This window comes from Phascolarctos cinereus, unplaced genomic scaffold, assembly GCF_003287225.1.
Source record: "Phascolarctos cinereus isolate Bilbo 61053 unplaced genomic scaffold, phaCin_HiC Scaffold_4;HRSCAF=312, whole genome shotgun sequence".
NCBI classification, from domain to species: Eukaryota; Metazoa; Chordata; class Mammalia; order Diprotodontia; family Phascolarctidae; genus Phascolarctos; species Phascolarctos cinereus.
The window spans coordinates 204,662,596-204,673,486 of NW_027555847.1; the positions used below are offsets into that span (position 1 = coordinate 204,662,596).

Consider the following 10,891-nt stretch of genomic DNA (forward strand, 5'->3'; position numbering starts at 1 on the left):
GATGAGATCACCAAGTGAAGTAGTATAGAGGGAGAAGAGAAGAGGACCCAGCACAGAACCCTGAGGTTCACCTGTGATTAGAGGGCATGATCTAGAGGAGGATCCAGCGAAGGAGACAAAGAAGGAGATGTCAGGTAGATGAAAAACTAGTCTTTCTAGTTTCCTCTGAAACAGTCCATTTCATAATTTCTTATGTCACAGCAATATTCTGTTATATTCATATGCTATAATTTGTTTAGTCATTCTCCAATAGGTAGGCATTCCCTTAGTTACTAGGTTTTGCCATATGAAAAAAGCTGCTATAAATATTTTTGTACATATAGGTCTTTTCTTCTTTTTTTGTTCTCCTTTAAATATAGACCTCATAATGGTATTGCTGCATCAAAGAGAATGCATACAAACTGGTTTCTTTTAAGGGTTATGGGACATAGGGGAAGCTAGGTGGCGCAGTGGATAGAGCACTAGCCCTGAAGTCAGGAAGACCTGAGGTCAAATCTGGCCTCAGACATGTAACACTTATTAGCTGTGTGACCCTGGGCAAGTCACTTAACCCCATTGCCTAACCAAAAAAAATTTTTAAATAAACAAAAACAAATAAATAAATAAATAAAGGGTTATGGGACATGGCCAGCCTTGGACAGCTCCTTTAACAATTTAAATAACTCTTTTTAAAAAATTTATTCATTTTGAACTTAGATACAAAAAGACAAAAAAAGATAATATTTCCATGTATACAGCACAATATAAAGAAAGATTTAATATAAAACCATGAATTTCAGACTGTTTACTTTTATTCTGAAAAACTATGCAATAAATACTACATATTGTTTTCAAAGCTACCCTGCTTGTTTGTACTTCCAAATTTTCTTTTGTTCTCTGCTAAGTAATTTTTATTATTTTTTTTAACTCAAATAACTTCTTAACACAGTACACAGGCTTTAATAAATGTTTTTTGACTGACAATTCCTAAAGGGATGTCAAGACTTAGTGTCCTTGTACTTTGCATTTTAATGATTCTGTTATCCTTTCATTAGAATGTAAACTCCTTGAGGTCAGAGATTGTTTCACTTATGTCTTTGTATTCCTAGACCTCAACACAGTTAGCACTTAATAAATGCTTATTGACTGATTAATTGACCCATCTCTCTAGGGTTTGATTTTTTTATCTATGAAATAAGGGAGTTGCACTAGATGGCCTCTAAGGTACAATCAACTCTGTTAAGGCTTGTTTTGAAAACCTGAATTTGTCTCAACATATCAGGAAACAATTTAAGCATAACATTAATTTTGAGTTTGCTTATATGTAATTTCATCTGCAATAAACAGTAATAATGAAGAAAACTACAACAATTCATGACTCACAAGCTGCCATCCTTCCAGCGCCCACTTCCATAAGCAAATTTCAGGTCTTTTTTCAAGATAAAGTGCCATATTTATTGTATCATCTTCTGCTTCAGTAGGAGCAGTGGGCAGAGGAGGGCTACTCTGTACCCCTACACACACACACACACACACACACACACACACACACACACACACACCACTACCACCACTACCACCATCTTCTGCTATCGCCTTTGGCCCCAGAGGATCACAGTTTTGGCCTGCCCAACTTGTGCAAGATTTCCCCATCATAGGCCCATTGGAACCAAGGTCCAGTCCAAGAAGCAGCCCAAGGCCCACACATTGCAGACACCACCACTATTTATTGTAGTATTTATGTATTTCTTAACCATTTAACATGCATAAGCTGTTTTGGTTTAGTTTTTAGGCAATTGGGGTTAAGTGACTTGCCCAGAGTCACACAGCTAGTAAGTGTCAAGTGTTTGGTCTGAGGCCAGATTTGAACTCAGGTTCTCCTGACTTCAGGGCTGGCCCTCTATCCACTGTGCCATTTAGCTGCCCCAACATGCATAAGCTGTGCTAGCATTTTGGTTAGGTTTCTATCCTTTTTTTTTTTAATGTCACTGACAAAGTTTTTGAACATTGTGCCCCTGACTCCATTTTCCCCATAAGCCCTATGGTTTTTAATTGAACAATTTTGCATAGCACAGTGACACTTAGAAACACATATGTCATGCACACGACTGCACATTTCAGCTCTAAATCTGTGACGCTGGATATGATCTGTGATGTAAGTGAGGTATAGCCCTGCTTTGGGAGAGTTGGTAATCCCAGAAAACACAGATGTTTTAGTGGAAAACTCAGTTTGGGAAACTGTGTATAGGCAAGTAAGATAGGTTTCCAGAGAGTTCTGTTAAGAAGAATGGAGAGAGAAAGAGAGAGATGTTGAGGGCTTGCACTGATGGGTTTGAGGATGTAGGCCAGGCCGGGATTTACATCCAGTCTGTTCTAAAATCTAAGAGCCACCTAAGTCAGAAAGTAGGCTCTCCGACCCCTCCCCTGCACTGCCTTTCCCTTGAGAACAGAAGGGCCTTGAAAGATAACCGGGAAGTGAGAAGATGACTCCGGGGGAACTCCCCCCAGTTACCGTTCCCATGAGAAAAATTATTGTTGATACTTCTGCCTTTTCCACTCTGGGTGCTGTTCCCATGAGTGGGGTATAAAAGTCTTAACTCTCAGATCAATAAACGGAGCTTGTTCATAACTTGCTACCCCCGGTCCGCATGATCTCTCTCTTCTCTCTCTCTCTCTCTCTCTCTCTCTCTCTGTCTGTCTTTCTTTTTCGCTTCACTGGAAATTAAACATTGTAGTGGACACAGGTGTCTGCTACAGATGACGCCCAATGTGGGGCATTCGGGAGCCTGAAAAAGTGGTCTCCCCCAGTGAGGAGCCCTTGACCAAAGGTGGGCTGTCTGGCCAGAAGCCCTAATGAGGAGCGCTCCATCTGTCTGAAACAAGACAGGCAATGGGTCATATGAAAGAGGACAACCCCTGCTATTTGAAAGAAGACAGCAACTGGATCACCGGAAGGGAAAAGAGGTGATCCCCACCGTTTGAAAGAAGAAGACAGCGAACAAGGTAAGGGCAGTAAGTTCTTTCGAAGTAACTGTTTTCACCAGGTTAAGTGGAATTAGAAAAATAGATTAGTGTGTGTGTTTTGAAAATATAGGCAGTAAAAATGGAACAAGCTTCATCAACAGAGCAAAAAGGCAAAGAATATTATTTACAAGTATTAAAATCATTAGTAATAGACAGGGGATTATTAATCACTTTTGGACAGCTGGTTGAATTTTTAGATACAGTGGAACAATGCTGTCCTTGGCTTTTCAAGGAAGGATGATAGATATAGAAAAATGGGAAATAGTAGGTAAACAATTAAGTGATTACTATCTTCAAGAATATGGACCTGGTGCTTTTCCAGTGTCCACTTTTGCAATTTGGAATATACTTAAAATATGTCTCCAAAAACCAGAAGAGGTGTCTTTAGCCACAAAAGTAATTAAGGAAGAAGCCTCTTGTTCCACTACAAAGGAGGGAAAAGTTGCAGAAACGTTAACCAAAACAGAAATTAAAAATGAAGTAAGTAATAAAGTAGCTGAAGTTTCAACACCCCCTCCATACTCTCCATGCCCCAAGCTGTAAAAAAGGCTCAAGCGGCAGGACGAGAGAGCTCTATAAAACTACAGATTGCTTTGCCTCTTATAAACATCAAAACCTTAAGAAAGATTTTGCCTGGTTTCTGTAACATCCATACTATCATAAATAAGAAACTTTTAAAAATAAATTAATTAATTTAAAAAAATAAAAAGAGAGAGAGATAAAAAAGAAAAAAGAAAAAAAAGAAAAAAGATAAAATCAAAATAATATTATTTGATTTGTGTAGGGGATTTCTGACAAGTTTTTCACTTTTGGATTCTCCCTGTCATTTTGTTCTATGTTTGTCTGTGTCTGTGTGAATGATGGTCTGTGATTAATGTCTGTAATTTGTTTGATCTTTTACTGCCAGGCAGCCAAGGGCTGCAACTGGATTCTGAAATGCTGTTAGTGACTTTCTCCCCTTCCCCCCTCCTTAATACCAGCCGCATTCCCGGGAGTGGGTGGATGGGGGAAAGAATGGGAGAAAAAGTACTTCATTATTTAGGTTATATAATTTGATAAAAGGCAAGAAAGTTTAAGCATACAGGAATAAGAAAAGTATGGATAGAAAGAATAATATAATCTGTTTGCATGAATAGCAGAAATAGATAATTTGAGAGTAAAAGATTTGGAAACTTTTGGAGAAAAATTCTCTTTCTTTTTTGCATTCTAAAGCTCTGACCAAAGCTTTGGGTGTAAGATTGAAAGACTATCAAAGATAAATTGTTGAAAAATATTCTCTTCCTTTCTCTCGAATTCCAACCCTGGCCAGGTTGGGGTGGGGGAGAAAGAGGGAAAAGATAAGGAGGATGAGTTTTCCTCTTCAGATCAAAAAGAAAAGTTTTTAAGTATTGGAACACAATCAAAAGATAATTTAGTTCATTCACATTAGTAATATGTTAGTTTCAAATTTTAAAAACATAATATTGCTTCAAATTGGTAAATTTTTATGTGTTATGTTAAACAATTTTTAATAATTTGGATGTTATTAAAATACGAACTAAAAGATAGTGGGAAAGCTATGTAAAGCCAGCTGGCGTATTTTATCAAGTCCAGTTAATCTTGTTTTATATGTCAATTAGGAAATCAGGTATTCCCATCTTTACCTATGATTAACAAACAATTTAGAGCTAAAACAATTTAAATGTCATTTATGAAAATTACCAAATTGTTAACTAAGTTATTTAAAGTCACTGTTTTAAAGTTAAAACCAAAGCTTTTTAATTACTTATGAGTGAAAAGGAGAAAAGCACAAGACAATTCCCTTTACTTTGTAAGTTTGCCAAGGCTCTTAGCAATCAGCTCTCTGAGCAAGGTCGTCTGCTCTGAGAGAAGAATTTGTTTATGTTATTGAGTTCCTAAACAATTCATTTAGCTTACTGAGAAATTGCAACTTTATATAAATTATTTCTAATAATTGGCTTTTTCACCAAGACAAGTTTAAATTTGGGAAAGAAAGGATGTAAAGTAAAATTTCTTATATATGTGAGTCCTAGTAAATCTTTATTGCTAATTACACTTCCATGAAAATAAAATTAACTGTATTTAGCTTTAAGCCATAATTAGTGAAACTTACTGTTTGAAGTAAAAGACTCTTAGGACTATAACTAATTTTGTTTTGAGTTTAAATTTAAGTATAGTTGCCTCCATTAAATCCATATTTGAAGTTTTCTTATTATGTTCTTCTAAAAAAGAATGTTTCCCACCAAGGGCCAAAATTTTGTTCATAAAAATTATTATTCCTGTTAGGCAAAAATATTCCCAGACAAAAATGATTTATTATATGGATGATAAACTTTACAGTTACTCTACTACTACCAAACTTTCCTTATTAATGCCTAAGTTTTAACAAGCCTTTCAGTCTCATAGATTTATAATTACTCCTTAAAAGGTACCAAAGAAATCACCTTTTGCTTACTTTAAACTTTAGACATATTGGTTCACAGTCTACAATTTGACCACCAAAATACTACAAAGTAGTCAAGATTCCTTAATAACTTAATAATTTTTAATAATTTAATAATTTTAAAATGACTTTTTAAAGATGTGAATTAGCTTTAGCCTACCTAATAGATCACTACTAATCAATTATTCTAAGATGAATTTAAACTAGTAGAATAAAACATAGTTGAAACTCAATTAATTCCCCTTAATTTGTGGGACACAATATTTCACATTTAATGAGAGCTGTTATTTTCTCCTGCCCACTGTTTGTGCTTTTCCTATGCATAAAACTGACAAAATACAACATCAACCTTATAATAAACCTGTTTGGGTTTCTTAAAATTCACCTGTTTTTATTATTAAAAAGAAGTCAGGAAAATTGACAATGCTTTATGACTTCCTAGCCTTTGATAGTTATTGATTTAAAAGATTGCTTTTTTACTATTCCGTTACAAAAAGCTAAAAATTTTACATTATATAGTGACGTATTTTGTAGCTGTTCCATTTAAAGTGAACTCACAGATTTATTATTTCAGCTTTAATTAGCTTTACAATACTCTGAGCTTATTATAGCCCTGGAAAAAGTTTAATAAAAAAATCTTCATTCTCCTACCTAAGTCAGATTGTCACCAAAACAACAGTGAAACCACAAAAAGTACATTTACCTCTTAATTCTTTAACAGCATTTAATTTTAATGATTTTCAAAAACTTCTAGAGCATATTAATTGGCTCCAACCACCACTCCAAATTACTACAGAACATTTGTGTAATTTCTTTTTTACATTAAGAGAAGATCCTTATTTAAAGTCCCATAGCATATTAACTCTTAAAGCAAAACATGAGCTTTAATTAGTCAAACAGAAAAATTCCTAAAACTCATTTCACCCAATTTCTTTATAGAAGTGCAAGGTGCTATTCTTAGTACTCCAGTGTCCTCTACAATTTTTAATTTACAGAAAATGTATTTGCAGTTATTCATCAACCTTATAAAAAAAAAAAGACACTCTTGTTTCCTCTTTAAAAGATTGCCAAATTGCTGTTATTATTTTTTCTGGTCATATTGATATTGATAATCACTAACCATCTCTCAAAATATTAACCCTTTTTACTAATTATTCATGGGTATTTCAAAAAATTGTTAAATTTAACCTCATTCCTTCAACACCCACTGCGTTCACCAATGGGTTAAATACAAATATATAACAGGATTTTGCTGAGCTTATTAATATTGTTTCTACTAGCAAATAATCTATTTATGTCTCTCAAAATATAGAGACTGCAAAGTTAAAATATATTACTAATACACAATTATATACCCCTTTATACCAACTTCAAAACTCACTTCGTTCATATTATTACCTTACCTATATTACCTACATACAAGTACATTTTAATTTGTCCAGACTTTTTACTGAAAAGTAATACCATTATTGATTCTTAATTACAATTCTACCCAACACTTTTACAAGTTATTAATTGCTAACACTTGACTTTTTATTAAGTTTTTATTGAGCCTTTTATTGATTATATTCTGCCAATACAACCACCTTAACTATTGAGAAGAAAATATTTTGGGACTATTTTTAAATAAACTCCTACAGTATTACAAACATTGTATAAAGAATAATGACTATTTTTTTAATTAATAGCCTGTTTCATATATATATATATCAAAAGGCTTTTCTCCCAAACATAGTTGACAATCGGATGTAACTTACATGCCTTCTTTTGAAAAGCTTTCTTATATTCATGTTATAATTGATATTTTTTCTTCTTTCATTTTTTCCACTTTTCAAACAAGTGGAACAATTAAACATGTAATCAATCATATTTTACAAGCCTTCACAATTATTGAGTGTACTTACACAAATTAAAACAAATAATACTCCTATGTATGTTACTAAACATTTTCTTCTATTTATTCTTTTTATTACATTTCTCTAATCACCAATATTTTATATAATTAAAAACAAAAATATTAAAATTTTTTTACAAAAAGGGGGAATCTGGGCTATTACCCCTTATCGACAATTGGCTATTAATTTTTGATAATTGGTTATATTTTTTACAATTGGCTATTAATTTTCTAAATATTAACAAAGATGAGTACACTCCAGCCTAAAAACATCCAGAGGCCCGGATCCATTACTGGATCCATTACTAATGAGGGGATGAGAGTGTGTTTATATTTTTTCAGAAAACTTTGATAAACCTGCCTGGATACTGGAGAAAAATGTCATAGCATGTATAACAACTCACAGCTCACATGCAGAGCATGAGAATTCAGGGGAAGAGCAGAAGGAGCCAATCTACAATGACAAGTCACCTTCCCACATAGAGGTCAAGTGAAAGCTCCCTCTCATCAAGTGATAGAAGACTCCTGAATTTGTATTTGTAGCAATAGTAGCTTTACTTTCTGCTCAAGTATGTAATGTACAGAATGCTCAACACTGGACTTCTTTTTCCTTTTCCACCCTGGTTGCAACCTATCACAAATATGGACAAATGGGGACTATATATATACTAATAACACCTGTATATTCAGAAGACAAGAAGTTCCCTATCTCCAGGACAAAGTCAATGTTACGATTCCCCTCAGATCTCTAGCATCCAGGACACCTCTATGTTTTTCAAAATTTAGCAACAATATTGATTCATGTCTTTTCTTTGTTACATCATTTGTTAATACCCATTTGTCTAATGGATATGTAAATTTTATTCAATCTATTGGAACGTTACTTGTGTCAATTGTACTCTCAGACAATGCATTGATCATAATGACTATATTGTACTTTTGGTAAAACAATAATCATTTGTTATTTTCCCTACTAATATTTCATATGAATAGTTCCTGAACTCTGGAAAATGTGCTCCTGAAATTATTATTTCCTCCTTAAGTCAATCAAAACAATTTATTGGTCTCCTTATTATTGGTTTAATCATTGTTGCTTCCTTTATTGTATCTACTACTGTTTTATCTATTGTGCTTCAATCTAAACTTTAAACTGCATAATTTGTATATTACTTAGCAATGTTTAGTACTTAAAGCACAAGAAGCTATTGATATATTGTATAAAGTCAATTTATTAGAGCAATCAACATTGTATTTAGGAAATGTTAGAAACCTTTGACAACAAGGTTGCTATTACAATATGGTTACAAATATTCATATATTTACATTACCCTGCTACCCTATGATGCTTCATGAGACAAGAGATGTACCCGCCTATTGAGGGCATGGCACAATTCTAATATTACCCTCAATATCAATACCCTTCATGATATTACTGCCAATTTTAAACTGCTCAGTATGCTAACAATTGGTCTACAATTTTACAATATCAAATTTAAATAGATACTATGATGCAACAAGAGTTGGATGTTGCAGAGCAGTCAGTGATGGCTTTAGGAAAACAAATAGAATAAGTAAAAATGTACTTCAATTTGAAATGTAATTATCATTATTCTTCTATTTGTGTAACCCCATATGTGTCTTCAAACTTTACTAATGTAACTATTGAACAAATATTAAAGAAGCCCCAGGGTACTTGGCACTCTAAAATTATTACATAGAAAATTAGCCAACTATCCAAAATACAACATGAAATTGCTGGTTCTCGTATTGATGGTATTGATCCTAAAGATATTGCAAACAAATTCTTAGATTGGATTAATCAACTTAATCCTTTTAAGAATGTATTAAGTTTGCTATTACATTTTTTACCTTGGCTATATTTTATATTAATTTTGTGTTTCCTCCTTACCTACTTGTTAAAGTACACTCGCCATACTTTAGGTGAGATTTTTACATCCCTTCATCTTCTCAAGTTAAACGATCAGAAGGGGGGAGATTGTTGAGGGCTTGCACTGATGGGTTTGAGGATGTAGGCCAGGCCGGGATTTATGTCCAGCCTGTTCTAAAATCTAAGAGCCACCTAAATCAGAAAATAGGCTCTCTGACCCCTCCCCTGCACTGCCTTTCCCTTGAGAACAGAAGGATCTTGAAAAATAACCGGGAACTGAGGAGATGACTCCGGGGGAACTCCCCCCAGTTACCGTTCCCATGAGAAAAATTATTGTTGATAATTCTGTCTTTTCCACTCTGGGTGCTGTTCCCATGAGTGGGGTATAAAAGTCTTAACTCTCAGATCAATAAACGGAGCTTGTTCATAACTTGCTACCCCCTGGTCCACATGATTTCTCTCTCTCTCTCTCTCTCTCTTCTCTCTCTCTCTCTTCTCTCTCTCTCTCTCTCTTTCTCTCTTTCTTTCTTTTTCACCTCACCAGAGATTAAACATCATAGTGGATGCAGGCATCTGCTACAGGGGGGGTGGGAGAGAGAGAGAGAGAGAGAGAGAGAGAGAGAGAGAGAGAGAGAGACTGTGTTGGGTAGTTTGTGAGAAGTGATTCATTCTTCATCTTGAGATAAAGACATGTTGGGTGGTATCAGTATCCCCAACTTGTTTCCTCACCATCCATTAAGACTACAAGAACCACTGATTACAATGGTACAATTATGTGAGATGTGGCCACTATGCTATAGACTGAATACATTTTGGATGAAAGAGTGTCCTCAGAAACATGGTCCTTTCCTTGCAACTCAGACCCATTGGGGGAAAGCACTGGTTGACTACCTTCTCTCTGAACTCCAAACAGAAAGCCTCTTCCTGCTGTCTGCAGTCAGATAATTCACTGGCTGCTGTACTTTTCGTGTCTCTTCTAATCAATTCTTAACCTCATTGAGTTATTTTTTCTTTTTCTGTTTTGATTCATTCTCTGTGATACATAGGACAGCTAGGTAACACAGTGTATACAGTGCCAGGCCTGGAGTCAGGAAGACTCTTTTTCCTGAGTTCAAATCCTGCCTCAAACACTTGCTAGCTATGTGACCCTGGGCAAGTCACTTAACCCTGTTTGCCTTAGTTTCCTCATCCATAAAAAATGAGCCGGAGAAGGAAATGGCAAACCACTCCAGAATCTTTGCCAAGAAGAAAACAAATGGGGTCACAAAGCATCAGACAGAGCTGAAAATGATTGAATAACAACAAGCCTATTACATAAAAAGATGATAGCTTTGGTTACCATGTGGGGTAGAGAGAAAGTTCAGTGGGTCTGAAATAAAAGCAATAGCACATTTAAATCAATGCATAAGAACCTGGCCTTGAAAGAGCCTGCTTCCTGGCATGTGTATTGAAGGAGCCCCTTCCCAAATTCAGAACATGCACAGCTGGTCTGTGACTATTTTCTGTTGATTTACTTTGGGGTGATGATAAGCCTTTTAATTGACTGATGAATCAAATTGAGCATGCATACAAAAGTCTTAACCAGAAGAAAGTTCTCTCTTCTTCTCCTTCTTCTCTCTCTTTCTCCTTCCCTTCCTCTCTTTGTTTTATCTAGATAGATTTT

General features: G+C 34.9%; 1 long non-coding RNA gene across 1 annotated transcript; it reads left to right on the forward strand.

Annotated features, from left to right (window-relative positions):
* Positions 1 to 2,483: 2,483 nt before the first annotated feature.
* LOC144456849 (uncharacterized) lies at positions 2,484 to 9,658 on the forward strand. The gene is made up of 2 exons (XR_013486024.1): positions 2,484 to 2,982; positions 7,683 to 9,658. It is a non-coding gene; the product is annotated as an uncharacterized LOC144456849 (long non-coding RNA).
* Positions 9,659 to 10,891: the final 1,233 nt, after the last annotated feature.